This window comes from Ptychodera flava, chromosome 13, assembly GCF_041260155.1.
Source record: "Ptychodera flava strain L36383 chromosome 13, AS_Pfla_20210202, whole genome shotgun sequence".
Lineage (NCBI taxonomy): Eukaryota > Metazoa > Hemichordata > Enteropneusta > Ptychoderidae > Ptychodera > Ptychodera flava.
This window is the reverse complement of record NC_091940.1, coordinates 34,126,213-34,152,714: the sequence shown is the minus strand read 5'-3', so window position 1 is coordinate 34,152,714 and position 26,502 is coordinate 34,126,213. Positions and strand designations below refer to the sequence as shown.

The 26,502-nt window shown below is 38.0% G+C and overlaps 1 protein-coding gene and 1 long non-coding RNA gene across 3 annotated transcripts in view; both read right to left on the bottom strand.

Moving 5' to 3' along the window:
- Positions 1-26,502, bottom strand: part of LOC139148237 (probable E3 ubiquitin-protein ligase DTX3) — an 84,900-nt gene that overhangs the window by 11,797 nt on the left and 46,601 nt on the right. The gene's annotated exons all lie outside the window — the stretch shown is intronic.
- On the bottom strand, positions 4,328-12,004 carry LOC139148238 (uncharacterized). The gene is made up of 5 exons (XR_011555901.1): positions 11,842-12,004; positions 8,932-8,996; positions 6,564-6,760; positions 5,106-5,264; positions 4,328-4,670 (listed from the first exon to the last, which is right to left on the bottom strand). It is a non-coding gene; the product is annotated as an uncharacterized lncRNA (long non-coding RNA).

Below are 26,502 nucleotides of genomic sequence, written 5' to 3'. Positions count from 1 at the left end.
ATTTTCGGAAAGCCTAGATATAGGGGAACATTTTGGTTACCATAGTGTCACCATTGTTTACGTAACTATCATGTGACAGGTAATTTGCATAACCTTTCAAAAATTGGTTTTCCCTATGTTTTGTTTCAATGCTTTGTGATATGTGGCCGAAATTTGTGTGAGTGCAAGCTATCCAACAGGTCCTCAAAAGTGTGTCTCAGAATTTTTTTAAACCGTCTTAAACAGATTTTATGCCAGAAAAACTTCCAGAGCAGTGAATTTTACCATGGTTGATTTCTTTAAAATTGTGCTCCAAAAAAACTAAGCAAGGTATAAAAAATCTGAGACACACTTTGGAAGAGCATTGTGACAGCTTGCATTCCAGCAAGTTTGAGTCAGATATTTTGAAGTATTGAGACAAAACATAGGGAAAACCGACTTGTGAAAGGTTATGCAAATTATCTTGTCACGTGATAGTTATGTAAACAATAATGACACTGTGGTTACCAAAAATGTTCCCATATAGTAGGCTTTTAGAAAATGTATACTTTACGGGGGTTCTGAGTTTATTAACCGTTAGAGAATTGTTAGATTAAAAGGGTCACATTTCTTGTCTTGGAACCTTAAATATCTCCATGCGTGCTTGATCAGGTGGTAGATTTCTGGGTTTCATGTCCAGATCTTTTATCCCTCCTTTTGCTTTCGCTCGTAAATTGTCCCGCTTTTTGAGATTGAGCGGGAGTATCCGTTGCCGACATGGTAGTGTCCGCAAGTTTCGCAATATGAGAGTCGGCTCTACGGTCCATAGACCCCGACTCTAAATGCGATGAAACTCGATCAGTGTCCATGATGGTCTACTGCTAAAAAACGAAGTATGGTAAGCCCAGAAACATACGTCTGCCATAGCGGAAGATAAAACTAGGTTGAAACACCATCGAAAATCGATTAACCTACCTTTATATCGCTAGGCAAATCGGACAAATATCACCGAGCGCAAGAAAACTTACGAACTTGAACGGATTACCAAGAACACTTGGAAAAGATAATGGGAATAGCTGACAAAAGTTCGAGACGGTATCAAAGAAGGCATCGACTGAGCGGTGATGTCAGTGACGTAGGGTGGGCGATTGTACTTTTATAGACGGGTAAAACAGCTTGTAGAGAACATAGCCTTATGTATAGTTCTAACAGGTTTGTATGAATGCGCCGAAGAAATCTACGGTAAAGCCATCCACATCTTCAAGATTTGCTGCACTGCAGTCTCCACTGAAGACCTCAAGGCTCTCGTCAGGTTGCAAAAATCCCCAAAATACCGTTATGAAACGCATCGCGCAGTTGCTTTTGTTGACGACTGGCCAATAACAATGGAAACTCGTAGCCTCTACAGGGCTCCCGCTAAGTCACCAAAATGATTAGCCAACTCATTAGCCAAATCAAAAATCTTTTAGCCATTTTAAGTAACTTTTAGCCAGTTTATGATCTTAAGTGTGGCAACAGCTTTCTCGTCATTCAGGAGTCCCTAATTTTACAAATCAAGATGTTTTGTATGATGTTCATGATGGTTTTTACACTAACGAAATATGTTTAGATTTTGCATTTATAATCTGTGTTTTTATGACATTTCAGGGATAGAAATCCTTTCTCATTTTTGGTGGTAAACTTTAAACATCAGAAATAAAATTAGGTAGCAATTGAATTCTAAAAATCTGGTAGCAATGTTAAGTGTATATTACAAGAGGTACAGATTGAATACTTCTGCCACATTAAGTTAGTATTCACAGTATGATAGCTTGTCATAAGTTACAGGCTTCTCATGTGGCAAATTTATGCAGTCTTCCATAACCAAAATGTTTGAGCCACACAAGTAAAACAATTCTTCATGCAGAAGACAGCATTTATGGTATAGCGCAATGGCAATGTAGATACGATTATTGTGGTATTTAAGGGCCTGGTTTTACTTGTATGTCATAGTTGTGATCAAGCAGGCTGAAATAGCATCTTGAGTATTATAAGTACTTTTCTTGAGACAAAAAGGGCTGGGCCAAACAAAACTCTTGTAAAACAAGACACAACGATATATGTTCATTTAAATTACTCACTGTTTGCATTCATTGTTTTAATGATTATGATAACATTTTAGCCCAGATATATTTTCATTTGATATTTTGATATCATCAAGAAATGTCTGGTGATGTTCACTTCTAGATCATTAAACTGGTAGAATCTACAAAAATATTAAAATCATTCAGAATCACATAATTTCTTGTATAAGTTATAGCAGTTTGAAAGTAGGCCGAATGGGAGTCAGTCAAGCTGAATGCCAAAGGCAGCAAAATTACCTTTCACCTATTGGACCACCCTAGGTGGTTTCTTGTGAACCATAATTGTGTAATTAGGGGGTCTTCATGCATGACATCACATGATGAGATGACCTAGACTTGACCTTTCAGAAAACCTCAGTTTTTCTCCTTTTCTTTTGTATTATGGCTCCGTTTGTGAAAGTTTCCTTTGAAATTATGGTTTTTACTATCAAACTGAGTAGTTGCAGGCCAAATTTTGATACACCAAAGTAGGTAAAACTTTTGATAGACTCAGGACGACCCAGGACTCACGTACGGAGGCAAAGCAGTGTATTCATGGACCTTACGTTCATGATTGTAGATCGAACAGCAACAGTGTTTGTTTTACGTACCAGGGAATTTGGAACTTTGTAGAAAGTAGATTAAACTGTTTCAAGACATTGCAACTTTGTAGGAAGGAGGGTAAACTGTTTCAACATCTACAACATTTTATTGTTAGGTTTAGTTTTCTGTTGAGGAGGTCTAAGAATTCAATAGCCACTACATTAGCCAAACAGGAATTTTTGTAGCCATTTTTAACTTTCTTTCGCATATGGCGAATTGGCGAATAGGTAGCGGGAGCCCTGCTCTAAAGTATTCCACCAGGCGAGCTTGACTAACTACTCGCCAGATTTCAGTACGTCACCGTACGGAAACATAGCAATGAAGAGTAATATTGAGCTAGATTCGGTATTCAGTTACCATAAATCAGTCGCCAACAAAGATCCATAACGGCAAATAAGTAACATATTGAGTGGGGTTAATAAGAAATTCATCCCGTGACCGAACACATCGGCAAGCGATAGTGTAGTACAGTGTCGCCATGGCACAGACAAATGTCATCGGCCATGGCACAGACAAATGTCTGTGACCATGGCCAGCACAGCGAGCGATAGATCAGCTGCAATCCTTGCAGTGGTTTAGCCACCAAGTTCAAAACCAGTTACCCAGGCTATTCTCCAATACTTATATCACCGGAGGAGTCTTGAACTTCACATTCAACATCGCAGTCACAGGAAACAACTCTTCACCCACGTCTTTCTTTGTCAGATGCTGTTCGTGCACTGCATGCTTGTCTTCAAACCAACGCATGCAGTTCAGTCGTACCGTTCTTGGACTCTGATTCTGATTAGACTCAATTTCACGCACAATTTTGAATTTTCAGTTATTCGAATTTTTATTGCATTTGATCTTGTTACTCTTAATACCAATTTTGTTCACATGTATTAAAATATTTCAGATTTCTTTCCTGAAACGTGTTTGTTTGTGTCTGTTTGTTTTGTCTTAGTTGAGATGGAAATACAGCGATAGAGTGAACTCAGTATCGAAATAGTTGCATAAGAATAGTAGAAAGTTTCCCTGATCCAATCAGTGACCTCAATTGTGATGAAAAGGTCATTCAGAGCATATCAATGCACACTATGTGGAATCTATATGCAATCAGGCCGCTTCGCGATTAGCTGTTTCATTCAAATGCGATCGACAAAGTTAGGGAACATCTGTAATAATAACAGAACCCCATGGCCTCGGATTGCGCTCTATGGCGTCCGTGAGGAAAAGTACTGGCGGCAGAATACACCGTATCCCACGGGAAATACCTTCAGAACGCCACAGAGCGTCCTCCGAGGCCATGGGTTCTATGATATTATGCAAAAAATGTCACAGTTATAAGCTAGCTTAGTGATCGAACACTGGTGATCCGAGCTGAACGTGAATCTTCTGTTACAGTTAGGAAATACGTCACGAATAAACACTATGGCTATCTCTAAAACAGTGAAATCTAACTTACATACATAAATACATAAATTCTGGTATGAATAGTCTGGTTTTCCTCTTTTGCGATCAGTATTTTGAATGAATTAGTAAAAGAAAACTAAGCCTTGATTCAAAAAAATGCTGTCTGAATATGGTGTTCTGTCAGCATCAGATCCATTGAATTGCAAGGTGTACACTAAGCTACATTAAGGGCAATGATCGACAACTTTGTAAAAGTATAACGACCAGTCGGCCAGAACTGTCTTTGGATTTGTGCAGGGCCCACATTTGAAGTTTTTAACTGAAATTTGTGAGAAAAAGACGCATCTTTTGAGTAAGAAGTGATGCAAATTTTCTGTACTCAGAGACAAATTAACCCTTCCGATAAAATACCTAGATATAAAAGATGTAATATAGTGGCAATAACTTATATTCGTCCACACCCTCTTGATTCTAAATAAGAATTTATGAAGGGAAGAAGATACTTTGCTTATGGCATTTACAACATGTTACTAACTTGTCCACTGCAGGAATGAACTGTCAAACGACGTCTGGTGTTGAACCAATGAATCTTCATTTTGTGAAGCATTTCGGCTCCTGGAATGCATATATAATATAGTCGTACGGAATTACTGGAATAAAATTTTATTGCTTTCGTCATCGTGTATAACCAGCCAATGGTAAACAAGCAGATTGCTTTTCGTAATGTTAATTTTCAGTATTTGATGAGACTAAAGTAAAAAAATATGTCTATCGTGATGCATCATGTCCTTTACCCACATCACATCAGAATACTGAAAATACTATGTAAGAAAAAATTAAACCTTAAGACAATATCTGGTACTCCAATCAATCATAGCGAAAACAAAAACATGTGAAGTCAGAAGCCACCGCATTGCTAATGTTACAAACGGTTGCATGAGTACGTTTGTTGAATGTTTACTGCCCCTAAAAACGGATAGACATAAAATCGACTGTTGTTTAATCAGTTCGTTCATCCGATGCAACTCTCATATGTTGGCGCAAGTTTACCTTTCTCCGTCTTGAATACTGCAAGTGCTTCGCCGTCTCGCAAATAAACATTCTTCAGTTCACTGCAATGCCTGTTTAGAAGTAATTCAACTTCGACTTCAGTGCATTCTAAAGGTAGATCACGAATCCACGCTACATTTCCAAGTGAAATCTCTTGTTCTGTGAAATACATAAATAAAAAGTGTAAATATTTTATTTGAGTGATGTGTCGGTATTTTAATGAGTTGCACAGCAATGGTTATGCTACATGTAATTTCACTTTCTGGATTTGAAAACCCGTCATCAGGAAAATAGGCGTACAGAGATTCATTCTTTTATATATGCTCTGTCGACCATACTCTTTAGTAGATGAAGGTATGAAAAATCACGTATGCTTTTGAAAAGTTTCAGTCGTAATACTGATTTCCAATGTGTTTCTTAACTTTTTAAACAGTGCGTGCAAATAAAGGTAACGACCAAAAACTTAAAGTAAGCAAGAAAATTATGACTATTAATGAGATTTCGGAGAGTTACGAGTTATGTTGTTTAATTATGTTATGTGAACACCCCTAAGAATGGCCTTCAGTAGGTCCGGCCACAGTGAAAATATGATGGATATTTGAACACATTAAAATACAGGTTATATTTATACCCTTTAAGGTTCCAAGACAAGAAATCAACCTTTTTATGCCAACAATTTTCTAGTGGTTAATAAGCTCAGAACCCCAGTAAATTATATATTTTCGGAAAGCCTAGATATAGGGAAACATTTTCGTTACCATAGTGTCACCACTGTTTACATAACTATCACGTGACAGGTAATTTGCATAACCTTTCAAAAATCGGTTTCCCTATGTTTTGTTTCAATTCTTTTAGATATGTGGCTGAAATTTGTGTGATTGCAAGCTGTCCTTAGGATCTTCAAAAGTGTGTCTCAGAATTTTTTTAAACCTTCTAAACAGTTTTTATGTCAGAAAAACTTCCAGAGCGGTGAATTTAACCCTAGTTAATTTCTTTAAAATTGTGCTCAAATAAAAACTAGGCAAGATATAAAAAATCTGAGACACACTTTTGAAGAGCGTTGTGACAGCTTGCATTCCAGCAAGTTTGAGTCAGATATTTTGAAGTATTGAGACAAAACATAGGAAAACCGATTTTTGAAAGGTTATGCAAATTACCTGTCACGTGATAGTTATGTAAACAATGGTGACACTGTGATTACCAAAATCTTCCCTATATCTAGGCTTTCAGAAAATGTATAATGTACGGGGGTTCTGAGCTTATTAACCACCAGAGAATTGTTAGATTAAAGAGGTCAATTTCTTGTCTTGGAGCCTTAAACAATAGGAAATATCAATACAACAGTAGTGCATATGATAATATCATTTTTAATCAAGGCGGAAATAAAATGTGACTAGAATGTGTCCGTGTCATTGATGTTATAAAGTTAAAAGTTAAAATCATACAGAGTTGCCATACCATTTTCTCCTCTACTGAATCTGACGTCTAGGAGAGATAATATTTGCTGTTCCAGTTTTGGAAGAATTGATCTGTCGCCACGCAGAAATGCATATACACCACCATATATTTCCCATCAAGTTTTTGGCATATTCTTTCACGACATCAATGAGACAGTATAGCCACGGGGATAGGTTAGCAGTACACAACCGGAAAACCTATGGAGAATTGACACACATACGATTGATAAAGGAAAACTAACACTATTCAACTTACAGCTCGACATGGCAAATTGTGATATGTTAAACTAAGATAGCTTTTCTTCTTTTGACAAACGTTTGCAACAACAGTTTTCCGATAAGCTACTGTGTGAGGGTGTTTAGGTCTTCTTGAATTCATTTGAACTTTGACTTGCAAAACCCAAAAGGCCAGTGACTGTTTTCGTTGCCCCTACGAAAATATAAAAAATACTTTTACATGAAGTTCAAGAAATTGTTTGTTTAGCAAATGATGAGTTACACGATCTGTACAGTATTTCGGCACGATATTTAAAATATGATATATAAAAATACGTAAATTGCCTACAGCTAAACAAATAGTGAAGAAATTCAAATGTTATCATAATTCTTTCTGGGCTGTAAAATATTGACCCTCTACGATGTTCAAACTTTGTTATTTTATACTTTTCAAGATATAACCTGGCCTAGGTACATTGCTTCTCCTTAAAAGGGAAACTGCCAATTAATGAATGTCAGACGATGCCGACACAAAAGTTTAATAATATGTCAAGCATTCAAACCAGCATTCCGAACGCGCATATGACATATCAGAATAATGATGTATTTCACTACAAATAGCCCCATATCTCTTTATTTGAATTAATTTATCTTTTCATGGGAAAGGGAGATTATCGTCCTCAACAAGTTACCAAGTTGTGCAATATTATCAGACAGAGTAATTTCACCTTGACAGGAGGTATTAGAGCGTTAGCCCTATTAACTCCATCGTTTGTAATTATAACAGATGTAATGGAATATGGCTGCTGAAAAAATATCGAAGATATTTAAAATCATGGAAATGTGTAGTAAATCTCCAGTTTGTGTCGGCTACATTCATAATTGCAAGTACAATACCGTTTATTACAATAGTACAATGACATTACATCTTGCTTGTTCTGGAAGTAAATTTAAAGAAGTATAGAATCATATTTGTATTACAAAAACCTCTTCTGAAATATCCAAATCACCTTCTACTCATCGTCGATGATATGGAGCTAAAATGTAAACGGAAATCACGAAACTTAACAATCAGGGAACAGATTAGGGAAGAGTTCCTTATATCCACACATTATGGTATTTCAAAACTAATATATACCATAAAATCGATATCATTACCACATTACATCGTAAAAGAGGCTTATTCACTATTAGAACAATAATATCACATCAAAGAAGTGCCGTAATTTGACATCTTTATATACGGAAAAAGAAATTATTCATACTATCGTTATCATTAGATTAAGACAAACCATCAGAAGGCACAGCATCGTGGAGTCCAAAACGATACTAGTGGTATCTGTAGTAGGTATCAAATTCAGGAGTTGAGTAATCTAACATCCCTATGAAAAGGAAACGCTTACAACCGGAGTGAGTATGATAGATATATCAGTGACCTTAATTTCACCAACAAGTTAAAGGGGCAAAGTCGGCTATTTTTAATGAATTTTCATTGATGCAAGATACGTCTTATATTGTTTGATATGCTGAACGATACTGAGTAAATGGGGTGACCAAGCATATATTTGGCCCCGGTTTTAGACAAATTAAGTGATAACCATTGCAAAAATGAATTAATGGTCATGACCATTAATTTATTTTCACGATGGTTTCATGTATCGTGTCTAAAACCGGGGTCGAATACATGCATGGTCACCCATTCATTCAGTATCTTTCAACATGTCAAACAACATAAGTAATATCTCCTATAAAACAAAATTCATGAAAAATGGCCGACTTTGTCCCTTTAAGGTGATGCCACAAGTATTCACAAAACGTAATACGTTGGCACAGTGCTTTAATTTACATCGTGGTTTTTGAATGATCCAGATTTCCAGGAGCATTCGTTGACGCTGCTTTCATATCATGTGCCACTCATGTTCAATAATGAATGCTCAGGAAGATATGGGGTTATTCTCAGGTTCTCCATACCTTTAAGGTAGAAAGGTATATGAACGGACAGATGGTTTATGCTCACATTTGCTATCAAATAAATCCTATTAACATCTACGAATGTTGCAAAGAATGTTACTGCAACCTTTCTGGGTACGCCAAAACACCGTTTGTCAAGTTCCGAAATAATTCGCGAGTATAAAGGACTCATAATGACATACCTGGGTACATGGATCAACCTTGAATTGCCCCTCCTTTGAAACCTTTGGGAGGAATGACGCAGCATCTAAAATGACACAAGTGTGAACATAATTATATGTCTACAGGATGTTGCTGTATTTTGGTTACATATGGCTTATCATCTTTGTAGTCATATAAACATATTGCGTACACAAACACATCTTTGTTAGTTCCGTCAGACACTACGCTTCCTGCAGTGTACGCGTCCAATGAGAGAAGAGCAATTGAAAGATAATACGTTATCTGCCAAGGGTTGTATGCACAGACGCATACATTGCATGCAGCTCATTCAAAATGGCCGGCGCTGGGTTGGTGTGCCCAGCCGATTTTAGGACGATTTCTCACCAGTAGCATAGGGTAAGGTATGATTTTAGGCAAAAGGGCCAGTCGATCGATTATTTATGCAACCACCTGACCGATGACCAGTTTTTATCACCGAAAACGATCAGAGATCCTGAATTTCGCTGATTTATGAAATCGGGCGGTGAAAAGCTTTCACGCCATGTCTGTGCAGCAGTGGACAACGGGCCCAAGCCGGGCCAAAGCCCTGCAGCTACAGACACTCGGTTAAGCTAGCCGAAATGTACAGTAATATCACGTGCCGTTATTCTTTATTAAATAATCAAGTCATGTAGACATTCTACTCACTGATGATTATGCAGTGCGTTCGCCGGGCCCGAGCCTGGCAGCCATAGCCACTCGGTATAATGCCAGTCAACATGTAGGCCTATAGGCCTACACTAATATCTCAGGTACGGTGATTCTTTTACTGAATAATCAAGTCGTATATAGACATTCTACATATTAAATACGATTATTATCCCAGCAATGTGCCAAGCGCCTGTGGTTCACTTTCGACGAAGAGCGCGCAATGTGTAAATGTGTAATGTTTTTGGACTCAACCTCTCTATTTACACCAAAAAGACGCCATTGATAATTATTTTACAAGGAAAAGATGGGTTTCTTTGCACGAGGACCAGCGGTGGCAAGTCTGTATGCTACCAGGCATGGCAGGCCGTCCCGGCCCATCGTGTTTCACGAGCGTTATATCGAAGGGTATCGCATAACTGGAGCAGCTGGCCCCATGCCTCGCTGTGCACAGTGTCCGACCCAGGCGTAGAACAACACCGCTGTGTAAAACCCGTTAGTCAAAACTATTGATCATAAATTTACTTTACCACAAGTTATGTATAAACGTTTATGTATCGATCTCTTCATTTAGGTTCACACTGAAAGCTTTCTTATCGTGCTGTGGGTATACATGGAGCTAGAAACGTATGAATGGTATATTGGGCCCTTTCATTCGAGCTGGTGCTCCGCGATACAAATCACAAATGTACGCTAGGCTCCCGATCGTCTCAACACTGCCGAAATCACAGATCTCGGAAAATTGCGTAGTTGTTCAAGTCCGATTATGTTTCATTAATTCATCACAAAAGTTACGCTAACAACGGAATCAAACCAAGAGAGGTTTAGTTTGTTGCATGGGTTTGCAGTTCAGCCGGGTGCGACCACGTATATGCATACACTCGCTCAGTGTGACCTGGTGACAGTTTTCGGACAGGGTATTGTGAATTTCGCCCAAAGCCGTTTCACAAATGACGAGCAGCAGTACGAAATCTTATTACCATACCCTTCGAAACTTTATTGTGTTTATCCTAAAACTGTTAACAGGACGGAAGTGGTATTTAGGGGGTCAAAGTTGCCAAATTGTTGACTCCATAGTGAGTGCGTAGTAATCGGACTGCTATCGCAGTAATCGGACGTCGTATTTGGAATGTGATTATAGGGCTAAATATTGATATTTTGAAACTTCAAACCCTCGATTTTCAATTTCGATGTGTTTAGAAAACTGTTTGTAAAAATTTTGTGATAAATTAGTTCCGTTCAATCCATGGACGACGCAACTATATTTCGACGTGTATTGTACTTACGTCGGACATGGGCTGTCTCTGTGTGTTGCTTTCGACACCTTTTGTATCGTACGGTATGTTAACTTCGCGAAGTTTTATAGCGCCCGAAATAGCTTCTACCGAAAAAACTAACTATTCAAAACGGGACAGCAGCGTCACCTGACTTAATATGCGGTATCATGACTTGTAAAACGCTATCAATACGGAGCGAAGTGAGTACAACGAACAGCATGTCTTTAAATGTCCGAACTGAGATCGTCCGAAAATAGTCACACTGAGTGTACGGGGACGACCTTGCAGTGGGACCGGGCCGGGTTCGTTGCTGGCCGTAGTCTGTGTACATACCGAAGCCATAGTATTCACATGGTGTCGCCGTTGCTCTCGATCATGACAGAAAAACTGTCAAAATTTTGAAAGCTGTCGGATTTAATGCAACATATATCGGAAGAGATGCAACGGAACCAGAGGATCTCAGGCCCTGAAAGCTCGATTGTGTACACACAGACAATGAGGAGCTTACGATCGACCCGAAATGACTTTGTAAAACGGATTCGTGATTGGCTAATTCGGATGATATGTTCTCATGAATAATTAATTAACCCATATTCATACTTCCGCATTTTCCCGGCGTAATCTGCCAGAGCTTGATTTTTGCGTAGGTCAGCGGAGCAGAAATTATTGCTCTGGCTCGCGAGAATGTGTGTACCAGGAGCAAATTACAACCGTGCTTGTAGCATCAAGCGACAGAGCAACCAAACCTGCTCTTGTGTCTTTTAGTAGTACAAGGTTTGTATATATATCAATAGAAAATAGAAAAAACATAGTGCAGAACTCAACGTAACGTCCCAGTCGTCTAAAATTACAGATTGCGACAAATTCTGTACAAAATTTAACCAACGACAGTTGGTGAGCTATATAAGTTTTATTTTTACAGATGGGCTAAGTTCCCTTATCAGATATACCAGATTTTATACTCACCCTTTTGCCTTTTAAATCGCACAAGAGCTCCAGGATCATAAATGGGAAAAGTCTGATCAGGTAATTTTATCTCAAACTGTTTGCTTGTTGATTTTTGATAATTTCTTCTAGTGTCTTTTTCTTCGTACTGAGTCGAAATCCCGTGAGATGACACGTACGAGTAAGGTCCATTTTCGTTCTATTAAGATATATAAGTATTATGTAAACATGTACTTTCTCGACCCTGAATACGCTAGATCCGGTAAACCGCTCATTTTCGTCATCAAAGTCAAAACTACTATGGTGACGTTAGCTTTAACAGGAAATAAAATGATTTAAATAAACGATTCAGTTTCATTTCACACGTATTGTACGGAGCATGGTCACACGACGTAAATTGGATCGGCAAATTTGTTAAAATATTTACCTTTTGCTTAAAAATGGCATTCTACGTTACGAAACAAATGACTTTGTGATTTAAGTTATCGTATGGCGTTTCCTTGATTTTGCTATTTCCTATATCAAAATAAACCTTGTGGTAAAGTCTTACTCAAAATGAAAGCCCTCACAAGCAACCTCACGGCCTAAGTAACTTCGCTGTCATCCTAAAAGATTTTCATTGGAAAATTTGCGCTAATTTAAACGATACACAATTAGGGGCATAGTGGATCCTTATGAAATGTCTTATACGATTTCTGCTGGATTCCTAATTGAAAACAACCTTTAACGCCATATTTATCATCAGTTTTGGAAATGTTGGTCTGAACTAATCAATGTAAGATTTCAGTTTAGTGGGCAATGCATACTGTTGCACTGTCAAATACTTCAGAATCTAGAAATCTGTCCCATTACACATGCCAGTTATTAATCTCTACTATGTCTTGCATGCGACATATATTTCCAAAATTCTATTACAGTGCATGCAATTTATCTGTGTCAGATGTTGATAATGTTTGGTTCATTCATTTGTAGCTGTTCTGAACAACGTTTCTATAATGCATAGTCAAAAGCACAATCTTACTATTTTATTTTACAAATTCCAAATTTTGGTAGATTTTAAATGCATAGGAGGAAAGGGCGACATGGCAAATATGCTCGATATCGAATATATAATCTACCATAGTAAATAGATAGTATCGATTAAATCGTCTAGAATGGTCCAAATTTTCAGATAAGACTACATCCTATACACAATCGACTGTATAGTCTAGTATCGTCTAAGTTTTAAAGCTATACCATATTTTATAACAACTTTACTCGGTTTGGGACAATGTCAATGTACATGTCGCATGTCAAAACACATTAAACATCATGGGATACTATCGTCGACATCGTCACCTTTTTCAGTCGATACGACATTTTTGTACTATTTTGGTTGTTTCAAACAATGTCGTGGACCACATGACTACGTTACCGAGAGAACACGCTCGCAAGTGGGCTCCGCAAAGAACGTCTGTGTTATGGGCCTTCTACACTTATGTTGAGGTAATTTTTCAACTTGGCGCTTTAGCTTAGCTTAGGCTTGTAAACAAGTACTCTGAAGATGAGTGTTGATATTGAGCAATGCAGGGCAAAAATTGGGATATTTGCCGGTGGAGACCCAGCCCGCCAACGAAAATTACCAAAGATGGCCACCTTGCGAATTCCATTGTTCAACTGCAAGGTGTTACTACAGCATAGACTCTTTCTCGAGAGTCTATGCTTACAGTAAGACAATGCCTATTGAGTTTACTTGTGCTAGGCGGGAATGTTGAAAGGAATCCAGGCCCACCAAAGCTGCGCTCAGAGACACGGGAGGCGGCACGAAAGAAGCGTGGCAGGCATTTTGGAAAAACTGAATTGTTGATCCGTGACACTCAAGCCATAAATGTTAAAACTAGACTGTGTGCAAACTAGAATGAAAAATATGGAGAGACGAAATGCATGAACTCAAAGAGTTTGCAGACCAGAACAGGGATAAACTAAACTCACTGGAAGAGAAACAGAAATGTCTCGGCGATATTCAAGACTCCATACAACAACTGAAATGAGAAATTTCGCAGAGATAAGGACGCCCAAATGGTGGTGTTGCTGTTTATATTAGAAATGAAATTGTTACGAAGGTTAAAAATTGCCTAGGTCACTAGCAATCTGGGTATGTTGTTGATGTATGTATACCCAAATTGCCTAGTGACCTTGAAAATTTTATTTTCGTTCAACTTGACAAATCTCTTTTCAAACACCATTGTAGTGTGATCCTTGGATGCTGCAATTTCAGACCCGACAGTTTGTTAGATAAATTTGATGCCTTAGAGTCGTTATTAATCAATTTTCGTAATTTGTATCCAGAATCACTATTTATGTTGGGTGGAGATTCTATATGCGCGTACAGGAACACAAGATGACTACATTGCTGATGATTCTACGTGCTATCTGCCCTTTGATAACTTGCAATACATTACAGATGATTTTAAAATGGATAGGAATTCGAAAGATGATGAGGTCAATGCAGCTGGTAGCGCTCTTTTGCAGTTATGTAAATGCTTTGATATACATATGGTAGACTGTTCAATGACACAGCTGGTAGCATTACATGTGTAACTGCTAACGGTTGCAGTATATTGATTACAGTTATTTTGTCATCTGAGTTATTCAAGCACATGCGTATTTCAATGTCATTCCCAGAGCTGAATCGGACCACTTTCCACTCGCCTGCAAACTGGTTTCGTTTTCTACTAATTTGCATAAGAATCCAACTTCGCATACCGCTAAAACTGAAAGCGCTGCGCATTTCCACTGGACAGACAGCTGTACAGATTCATTCCTTCAGAATTTGCTGTCAAGAGCTCCCCAGGCATTGATCTCTGAGGCAAAGGATGCATTGCCGAATGTCAGTCTTGCCATCTCCAAATTAAATGATGCCTTGAAACTAGCGGGATCTGACGACAATGTAAAAACCGGGGTTACAATCAAAGAGGTAGCCAACCTCCAAGGTATGGGCAACGGTGCGTGGAGTTAAAACGTTGTATGTATGAGAAACTCAAATGTTTTAGAAATTTTGGTACAGATGTGGCGTTACAGGAATATAAACAGATCAAGAAGACTTTGAAATACCTGTAGAGAAAGTAAGCTAAATTATCGAACAAGTATTACAGCCAAGTTGAAGAAGCATCGTCCAAAGGGCCTAACGACTTTTGCTCAGTTCTTAAAAGAATTGTCCATAAGAGTGAAAGTGTTAGTAACGAAATAGATATTCAAGACTGGTATAACTATTTTCGTAACTTATTTAATAGGTCCTGTGATTGTGCTTCGAAAAGCCATGATGCGAGCTCAATAGATGAGGAGATTCGTGTTTTCCTTGCTAATACTGATAGGCACGTAGGGGAAAAATCCCCCGTCAATGATCACAGTACACTCATTAATTCTCCAATTACAGAACCGGAAATATTGCACAGCCCAAACAACCTGAAAGAAGGGAAATCTCCGGGCCCGGATGGGATCCCAAACGAATCTTATAAATACTCAGGACGTATAATACTCCCACTCTTGGTTGAGATTTTAATTATATTTTTGATTCGGGTACATTTCCAACGGAATGGACCAGCCCATCATAATACCACTTTTTAAAAAGGGTTTGAGAAGTGATGTGAACAACTACAGAGGGATTTCTCTTTTAAATTCCTAAGGCAAAATTTTCACCACTGTTTTAAACAATCGTCTAACAAAATGGTCAGAGCCAATAATGTAATTTCAGAATGTCAAGCTGGTTTCCGTAAAGGGCATAGTACTTTTGATAAGATTTCCATATTTAACGCTATGATCCAAAATATCTAAGCTACAGTCGGTGTAAATTTTATGCTTTGTTCGTCGATTTCTCAAAGGCTTTCGACAAGGTGGATCATTCACTTTACTGTGCAAAATAAAATCACTTGGTATTGATGGGAAAATGTATCGTGTTCTGTACTCTATTTATGGGAATGTTAAACCATGTATAAGGGCAAAAAATATTACATCAACTGCCCTACAGGTGTACGGCAAGGTTGTATTTTAAATCCTTTATTTCCTTTTTCATCGAAGAACTGAATTGTATGTTTTTCACATCCAATCGTATGGGCATTCAATTAACAAAGGATATTTTGACTTATTTGCTCTGTTATATTCAGACGACATTGTGATATTTGCAGATTCAATTGGACATCTACAATTTCTTATAAACGTATTATTGAAAAAAATTTGTGAATGGTGGAAAATGGAAGTGAATCTAGATAAGAACAAAATTATGATATTCCGCAAAGCTGGGAGAAGAGCAAAAGGAGAAAAATGGTATTTTGGGAGCACTATTATAGAATTGGTAACATATTATAACTATTTGGGGTTAGTATTTCATCAAGAAACATGGTCCAAAGCTGTCTTCACTTTAAAGCTATGTATAGCCTAATTGCGACAAGCAGTAAAATGGTAATTTTTCATACAAATCCCATTTTAAAGTATTTGATTCTATGATTTTACCAATTCTAAGTTATTGAGCAGAAATATGGGGCTTCCAATATTTAAAGGTACAAAGAAAGTGGTGCAGACATTTGCTTTATGTATCATCGATCAAGTACTTGTAGTGAGGCTGTCATTGGAGAATGTGGGCGTGTACCAATTTTTGCTACCACCTTACGCAGATATATATCGTCCTGGCTCAAACTAGTAGAAATGCCACCCACCAGACTACCTTGACAAGCTTACAATATGTTCTATAATTTAGACAACTTTGGTAGACGCAATTGGGCAACATCTGTCAAAAATATTCTTCTTTCGTACGGTTTTGAACATTCCTGGTATTTTCAAGAAGTCGGCAATAAGGAAGTGTTTCTGTCAAATTTTACCCTTAAGAGTAACAGTCTGAAAGGAGGGTACTTCATTTGCATGCATAATTAAGAATTTATTTCAAATTCGAACAGCGCCCTCTAGTCAGTGAGTGACGGTTATGGCATTTTTCGCCAGAATTTTATCCACAGATATCACAGCCTTCGTTTAGCATCCGTCCTATTTCCAGTTAGCGGTAGACTGGTTCAAGTCTGTGATTTGTGAATGTTTGAGTGGAGTGAACGCAATGATTTGTATTCTGCTTTCATGTGAAACCATAGACCCTCGAGAAAACCGCGCGCGTGAGTGGACGCAAGGAGTGAGGTGAACTCTATACAGGGGAGTTTCACCCGGAATCACAGACAAATCCGGCAGAAACTAACTCACTGTACTGCGCAGACTCAAAGGTAACGTATTCAATCGCTGGGAAAACCTAGCCTGGGCTACCAAATTCCGAATAGGTTTATACGAAACAGGAGAGACACAAGAGAAACTATTATAAATAATTTTATTTTTTAAAAATTCACCGACTTGAACCAAGTCTAAGTTAGCGGCTGAATTGTACTCTTGGTTAGTGATCGCCGATAATTTTCTGTGGGGTTTTCTCAATTCGTTGCCTTATTTTCATGGTTTTCGAGCGATCGAAAATGCCGTTCACTAGCCACTGTCGCAAAAGCATAGCCAAAGTCAAATTTCCATGAGAAGTAAGGAGGGTACATATCTTGAGTAGGTCCATTACGATCTGAAAAAATCTCAGACTTTGAAACACGTCTCGTTGAAGTAGACTATGCAGCGACGTTTAAACATGGCGACCAGCGTACAGCGTGAGTGTACACGTAGACTATTTCAGCTCTTTCTCGGTCCTCACCGGCTAACTTGGCAGATTTTTTCAGTTCTATTTATGTTTTCAATGATTGTGACGAGGAAGCCAGACTGCAAGCTTGTGTTACCTCACTGGCCAACACAATCTGCCTGTCTGGCTTCTCGGTAAAGTCGTGGACAGCGCAAATGAAAAAAAACCACTATGGTGACAGAAGGGCAACGTCTATCACTGTATATGCGGCCGTACACTTAGTAGTAGACACCCGTCGTTCTGACTAGCAGTGCTGTTTCGTTTATGAGTGATTTTTCCCTGTTTTCGCATTCTAGTAGCTAGCAAGCATACAAAAACTGTGGGAAATAACATTGACCGCACAAAATCTCCGTGGATACATACAGCTACCCTGTATCCCAAACACGAGTACTGGGATATTGATGCGGCTAGAATGATAGCCGGTTAACAGCTGCGGCCGTCCCTGCTGCATTACCGTGCGTGCTCGAACTTGACTGGCACATTTTATAATTAGTGAAAATTTTAGTTTTTTTTAAATCTTGATAGTCATAATGTGACATTAATTAAATGCTTTTATTATACATAACATAAGTGACCTGATTATAGGAGTAAACTTTGAATAGAATGAAAGATTAATCGTGTAACGCCCGTGTGTACAACAAGTGGTTTGGTCGCGGTAAACAGCGTGGAGTGTACATAGCGTAACGTGTGTTCGTATACTCATAGACCCTCGAGATATACGAAAACAGCTATAGCCTAATGTTAAATTACATGCAAACATTCAACACTGCCGCAAATACATGTCCATGGTCACACGGTCATGAAAATTTCACCAAATGTTGATAATAGTTAAATGAATATTTTCTGACATTTTCGGCTTGGCTTAAGACCTTAAGGTCATTTTCGAGCTGTTTTACGAAAAAAGGTGAAGTTTACTAACGCATTTGGCGGGTCGACCTCGCCACAACACTGCTGCGATATCAAAGCTAACCCTGTGTCAGTCGTACGCTAATGAGGACAAGGTTCAGAACGGCATTTTACCCATACTATATTTTCTCTGGAAGACATTTCCTGTAGGCATTCGAGGTCTGTTGATATTTATCATACATGGGATTGTCAAAAAACATTGACACGGTTGGTATACACACACGCAAGGACGAGAAACAAATTAGCCTTTGGTAAAAAAGTTCAAGCTTCTATCTATAAGACTGCGATTAGGGCCTACTTGTAAACTTGTTTCACCTAGTGTTGATATACCAAGATTTATCCTTTAGAAAAAGTGAACCTTAAATTTCTGTAGTGATATAAACGCTTCGTGAATTACAACAGCAAAATATTTCTTCAAGGCGAACAAACAGGCAATGTGAAAGAAATCCGTCATCTGGGTCATGACCCCTGGCAGATTTCCACATAACGAACCTGAGTGGCAACAATGTATGGAGAATAGCCAGTACTTAGTTGTCTTCTGTCTGTTTGGAGGTATGACCGTTCTTTGTAAACAAGAGAAAATCAATGGAGTAACATTTAAAAATGTAAGTATGGCGATGACCTGATATCTATTCAACTTGCGAGTGCATTTGACTTTTGACATGATTTGTAATTCTCAGTATAAAGAAAGGGACGTGTATGTTTGTCGGCAATGTGTGAGTATTCAGACGCTACTGTCGGTGGTATATGGATGGACTGTACGCCACGCTCATTTCGAATTCATATCAGCTTGTACTCTGCACATGTACAAATAGAATAACATAAGTGTTATTGCACTATGTAGTGGTAAAAATGCAAATTATATCACCTTTCTCGTTCTTCTTAAATTGTCAGGCGCAGCCTCGAATCTTCAAAATGGCGACCTTGTCAACCAACCGTCGTTTTGAGTGAACGACGCCCATTGGTCCATTGGAAAACGGGAATTCCCCTATTCTATGATTTCGTAGAAATGACTCATTTTGATGTTCAGAGTAAATTTCTTCACCCTTTTCATTCTGGTTTCACAATGGCCAGACAAGGCTTGATCAAACAATCATGGTTGCTCAGTGCCCTGCTTTTCGATCCCAAAGTGTGACGGAAGTACACTCACGCTCTGATATTAAGGGGAGAACCATTTGATTTTTTTTTGGGGGGGGGGGTATGGAGGGAATGGGTATTGGAGCAAATTTTTTTTTCCTGTCACAGTGACAGCAATTTTTTTTCTACTGTCAGAGCTGCATCAATTTTTAGCTCACGTGTGTAAACACGTGGGCTATTGTCATAGCAATGTCTGTCTGTCTGTCCGTGTGTGTGTGTGTGTGTGTTAGTGTGTGTCTGTCTGTCTGTCTGTCTGTCTGTCTGTCTGTTTACACGATAACTCAAAAACGCCTGAACGGATTCAAATCAGATTTGGTACACAGATACCATATGCTACTTGCAAGAACTGATTAGATTTTGGTTAGTGTGGCTTGCATATTAATGAAGTTATGCAATATCGTTTTTTTTTTTCCGTACAATGGTTTCCCTATGGAGACGGTAATGACAGTGTAGACATATATCAAGAATTACTGCACAAAATTTCATGAAACTTTTCACAGATGACAATCTCAGAACATTATGATGATACTGTGAGTGTCATGTCAATTGCCTTCTCATTTGCATATTTAATGAACTTTTGTTATTAATGAGATAACTCTGAAATTCCTGCACCAAACTTGATGATACTTGCAACAAATATTGATCTGATATATATCTCATTATACTTAGAAGCATTGGACAGTGTCAAGTTAATAAATAGGTCATTTGCATATTTTATGAAGTTTTGTAATTAGTCATATAACTTCGATATAACTTCACCAAATGTGATGAAATCTGCTACAGATGCTGATCCGACTGATATCTAACTGTAGTGTAAAGCATTCAGTAGTGTGAAATTAATTAAGGGTTCATTTGCATATTTAATGAATTTTGTAATTAGGTATATAACTCTGAAATTACGGCACCCAAGTCTTTGAAATTGGGTACAGAAATTGTTTTGATAAATATCTAATTGTATTGAGAAGCATTTGGCAGTGTCAAGTTAACGAATAGGTCATTTGCATATTTTATGAAGTTTTGTAATTAGTGGTATAACTCATAAATAACTGCACCAAATGTTATGAAATCTGCTGCAGATACTGATCCGACAGATATCTAATTGTGGTGTATTACTTGTGTGAAGTTAATTAAGGGTTTATTTGCATATTTAATGAACTTTGTAATTAGTGATATTACTCCAAAATTACAGCGTTAAATTTGATGAAACTTGCTACAGATGTTGATCTGATAATATCGAATTGTACTGAGAAGCATTGAACAGTGTCAAGTTAATAATTAGCTCATTTGCATATTTCATGAAGTTTTATAAGTAGTCATATAACCCCGAAATAACCGCATCAAATGTGGTGAAAACTGCTGCATATAATGATCTGACAGATATCTAACTGTGTTGTAAAGCATTTAGTAGTGTAAATTAAGTTAATTAAGGGTTCATTTGCATATTTAATAAACTTTGTAATTAGGTATATAACTCTGAAATTACGTATACGGCACCAAATTTTGTGTGAAACGTGCTACAGATATTGATTTGATAAATATTTAATTGTGCTATGAATTATTGAACAGTGTCAAGTTAATATAGGGATTATATGCATATTTAATGAACTTTGTAATTAGTGACATTACTCTAAAATTACTGCATTAAATTAAATAAAACGTGCTACAAATGTTGATCTGATGGATATCTAATTGTCCCATGAAGCATTGAGCAGTGTCAAGTTAATTAACAGCTCATTTGCATATTAAACAAAGTTTTGTAATTAGTGATTAAAATCTGAGAGTACTGTGCGATGTTGAAAAAAACCTGCTTCATTTAGTGATAACATATATCTTATTGTTCTGTGAAGCGTACTGCTATTAATGAACCTGTTGTAAAACACGTGAGCATATTCAGTTCATATCTGGTTTTTTTTTCAAATGGAGTAGCAATGCAAATTTTTTTTTCTTTGTCATCAAGTTTGTGATGCGTTGTATATAAGCGAGCCGTCATTATTTACGGCCTGAAACTCAGAAATTTCGAATGACAGAGTTTTCACTAGGATATCTGACCGGGCAGAATTTGAAAGTACAGGGGAGAACACGCGAGAGGCTTAGGGGGAAAGTGTCACAGGGGCTTTTCCTATCTTGCATGGAAATTTTTAAGATATTGATGTGTGCAATGGTGCAGTCTGGTGAATCTGAGAGGTGCTTTTTAATTTTTTTACTAAGTGAAACTGTTAGAACACCCCAAGGGGGAGAGCACGAGAGGGGGTTTCCCCCTCTCGTATTGGAAATTTTGGGAAATTGATGTGTTTAATGGTGCAATCTGAGAGGACTTTCAGGTTATTTTGCACTCTGTAAAACTGTTTGAAAATGACATTGAACACTGCAATATTTTTTACGTTTTTTGCATGATCAGTGTTTGTGTCACAATATTCAACAACCAAACAATGACAATACAATTTGTGAAAAACAGTTCTGTTTGCCAGAGACTGAAGATAAATAAATATACAGGAACGGAAAATCTGTGACCTTCTTGTGTCATTTCTCCAGCTGCCAGCTTCTAATGAAAAACATGAATATGGTATGTTTAACTGTCAAAATGGCCATTGAACTGAGGTAAATGAAAACATGTTTCTGTGATAATAAAGGATGAATTCACAACAATTCAGTTTTGTCCTAGATCCTGTGAAAATTTTGAGAAATTGATGTGCGCCACGGTGCAGTGTGTAGTGCAATCCGACAGGTATTTTAAATTTGTCTTTTACCAGTAAAACTGTTAGAAGACCCAAGGGGGGAGAGCACGAGAGGGGTGCCCTCCTCTCGCATTGAAAATTTTGAGAAATGGATGTGTGCAATGGTGTAATCTGAGATGTGTTTCACTTTATTTCGCCAAAAAAATTGAGTAACCCCGCCCCCTTCTTCCTCTCCACATTTTGAGTAACGCCCCCTGGAGTTTTCTATTTTTTAGTGACCCCCTCCCTTGTATTTCATTATATTTGTTGTTCCTCAATTTTTCATTGTCAACTTGTACATCTTCCTAATATATTTATATTGAGAGAATAATATATTGATTTTAACACTAGTTTATTGACTCCTGTCTTGTGTTTTAAAATTTTCACAATTTACAGAAGTCAAAAAGTCCCCTTTAGATAGTGCCTACGCCATTGAGATATTGCAACAGAAATCCTGAAATATGATTTCTTGGGTCAGAAAAGGGAAGGAAAACATTGAGTGTACTGAGGTGTAAAGTAGACCAATGTAGTGCATGCTTATATCATAAGTGCTGGGAAAAAAACAAGAATTACTTGTGGTAAAAAACATTTGCGCCGCCTATGGCGGCGCGCCGGCAAAGAATACATGAGAATAGGGTTTTCAAATTTTGCTAATTTCTGGGCATTGTGACAATTTTTTTTTCACTTTTGTCTGTTATGACAATTTTTTTTTCTCAGGCCATGACAGGATCAATTTTTTTTTCTTCTATCTCACCTGGCGACAATTTTTTTTTTCTCAAATCCTCCATACCCCCCCAGAAATCAAATGGTTCTCCCCTAAGTAGGTGTTGCAGTTCAAATACAGGCTAGGCTTACACGGCGTCACTACAAATGGCGTACGCAAGCTCTGACGATCCATCGATTCAAGTTGTCGGTGTATCAAATCTGACGGCCGAAAAACCCTTCTCAACTACTTTGAAAACAAGAAACGTTCTGGCGGAGGGGCTATTCCCGGGGGGGGGGGGTACTGCTCTGAGAAGTGGTAGGGGTGTGCGGCTGCACGTAAAAAACCCGGGGCCCGTTTTAGACCTAAAATCTCCTGAATCTCGTTATTTTAGGACCCCACTTTAGACCTCATGACCTCTGACCCAGGTCAAAAGTCATGTGTCAAAATTTGCAAAAACGTAATCGGGTAAAAAGCAAGCATTTGCATGACCGAGTTACCGGCAGAGCCTATACTGCATTTACAGCTATGTTTTTGCTGGCAAAGCCATGATTTCCGAAAAATTTGAGTGAAAGAAACTATCTTTCACCCTCACCAAAGTTTTGTCCAGCTTCTATGGAAGACCGGTCACGACGTGCGACATGCGAGTTTTTTTAACTGCGATCTGCAGTTAGGGTTATAGTGTTAGGGTTAGTGGTTAGGGTTAGGGGTTAGGGTTTGGGTTAGGGTTAGAGGTAGGGTTAGGGGTTAGGGTTAGGTTAGGGTTAGGGTTAGGGTTAGGGTTAGGTCGCAGATCACAGTTTAAAGACGCAGGTAACCCTACCCTACCCCTACCCCTACCCTAACCCCTAACCTTAACACTAAACCAAAACCGCAGATCGCAGTTAAGAAAACCCGCATGTCGCATGTCGTGACCGTCTTCCATAAGCTTCTGAAATTATCAGTTATCTGCAGTTACAATCTGACAGGTGATTTTTAAAATTCCAAACTACAAGAAGCCTCACCGTTCGTCCATAAGGCGCTGCTAGTTTTCCCATGGTCGACCTGTTATGATAGTAGTAGTAGAGTCACTTTGTTTCGATATTTCCTATTGGGCAAAATTCTTCCATATACATTAATAGAGAGAGTTCTGACCAATTAATGAGAGTGTTTTAAAACAAAGTCTATATTTACTTTGGCTAAAGCCAGGGGGTCTCTTTAATGGTTCCCCTGCCACACAAAAAGATATCGATGCTTATTGAGTGCAGCTCAAAACCCTGCTGGGAAGACGGGAACTGACAGTTGGAATTTGTTCTTGTGTGGCACTCAAAAATCGACTCCATTTTAGACCCTGGTTTACTGTGAATTGATACCCCCATTTTAGACCAAGTTGCTGAAATACCCACCCCATTGGGCGGCACGTATACATATTGGCAAGTAATGGAAGTACCCCGGGGGGCTATTTCCGACATAAAGCACATTGGAAGCAAATATGTAATCGCATTTGGAGACCCTACAGGTGAGGGCCTTGAAGACAAAGACGTTGTTCCCATTAAGGGACCGGGCAGAAACTTCCCGGGGGGGGGGGTGCGGAGTTCGTCAGAATTTTGCTTGAAAAGTTATTTATTTGACCCTTCAAAACTGTTTGCGCGGAAAAAAAATGACCCTCCTGAATTGGCAATGCGTAAATATCAATAATATATATATTATATTAATTTCCCATTTGACCTTTCAATGAATACTTTTGGGCTTCTAGTTATATAGAGAGCAATATTATTGTCACAATTTATCAGGCTCAACAGTAAACTATACTTATAAAATGCACAGCTATAGCACGTATTGCAAGGAAAAAATGATATAAGTTTACCGCTAGACTACTGTGTCATGTGCATTGACATTTTTAAGTGAAATTCAAACATCATGTCTATTTTCATACCAGGACATACGATCATCCTTTACTAATCAAATTTAGAAATATTAATTTTCAAACAATGCAAAGATGTTTCAGCATTTGTATTTTAAAAATAGTCATAGTTTTCTCATAGACTGCTATGTAAAGTGAATCAACATTTTCAGTGAAATTTGAAAATGAAATTTCAGGAACACACATACACTTGTAACCATCCTGTTCTATACTTAGTTACATTTAATCATTATAATTTTACAGATATAGCTAGCTATGCATTTGATAAAATGTTAATAGTTTTCCATGTATAGTTAATGAACATTTTCGATGAAATCCCAAATCAAATTTCTTGTACAAACACGCACCTCCAACGTCCTACTCACAGTAAAGTACACTTAAATCAATCATCAAAATTATATAGATAATGTTAGTGTGAGGAGAAAATCGTCGAAAGTTTGCCCCATAAACGGGCTCATGTATTGCGATTCAATTAAAGTTCTTTCACACGTATGCAATTTCAATAACCCTACTCTTGTAAATATATATATATATATAATATATATATATATATATATATATATATATATATATTATATATATATATATATATATATATATATATGTATTATATATATATAACACAATAATCCAGGACAGAAGATCCACAGTGGATTGTGCAACGGATGCTCGATGACACTCTGTTTATTTCGGCTAGACGTGGATTTATTTCTTGCGTACGACCTTACACTCTATAGCTAGAGGTTTTCTAGGTACATCTAAAACAGTTATGGAATGTACAGCTCTCGGTATACTTGTAAATTGCAATTGCAAAAAACGTTGACCCTCCCCAAGTGCATTGAAATTTCACGACTCTTCAACATTGCCTGAGTAAAAACTTGCAATCCTATCCATAAAATGCCGCCCCCTGGAATTTCTGTCCAGTCCCTTAACCATATGAAACTGAAAGTAAGCTACATTATATAATGTCATTCTATACTGATTGCCTCTCATAAGCATTTTGTTGGCGGTAGAGTGTTGTTTTTATATTCATTCATTACTTACTTATTCCGTGAAAGTCAGTCACAGTCTTATTATTCTCCTGTGCGCTATTTGTAAAACAGTAGCTATAAATTGTCTATGTAAATTTCAATACGATTTCGACCTCAGCCTAAGCTCCTTCTCAATATTGAGTCGATTTTTAGCGAGGTTCTCCGACAAACTCAAGCGTAATATAATCTACTTTAATTTATGGTCAAGTGATACCTGAGGTCCTTGGGAGGCACCAAGTAATCGACGTTGCAACATTGCCACTCAAGTGTAATGAACCAGGAAAAGATGTGCAGGTGTACAGGGTGATCGTGAATAAGTAATCGGCAAAGTCTCACTCTCATTGAAAAGATAGTCACTCTTTTGATTTTAGGTTTGCATGTTAGTGTATGTCTGTGTGTGTGTCTTGAAAAAAAAAACTGAAAGAGGAACTCTGATCACTATGATATCAATGCACTATGCATTTAGCGACGGCGACAATGCCCTGCAAACAACTCCAAAGGTTACAGGAAGGTCAGTGGCCGTTAGCCATTGAATGTGTATACCAGCCCAGACCTTGAGGACTGTGATGCCAGGAAACATATCCATTTGTCTGTGACTGAGA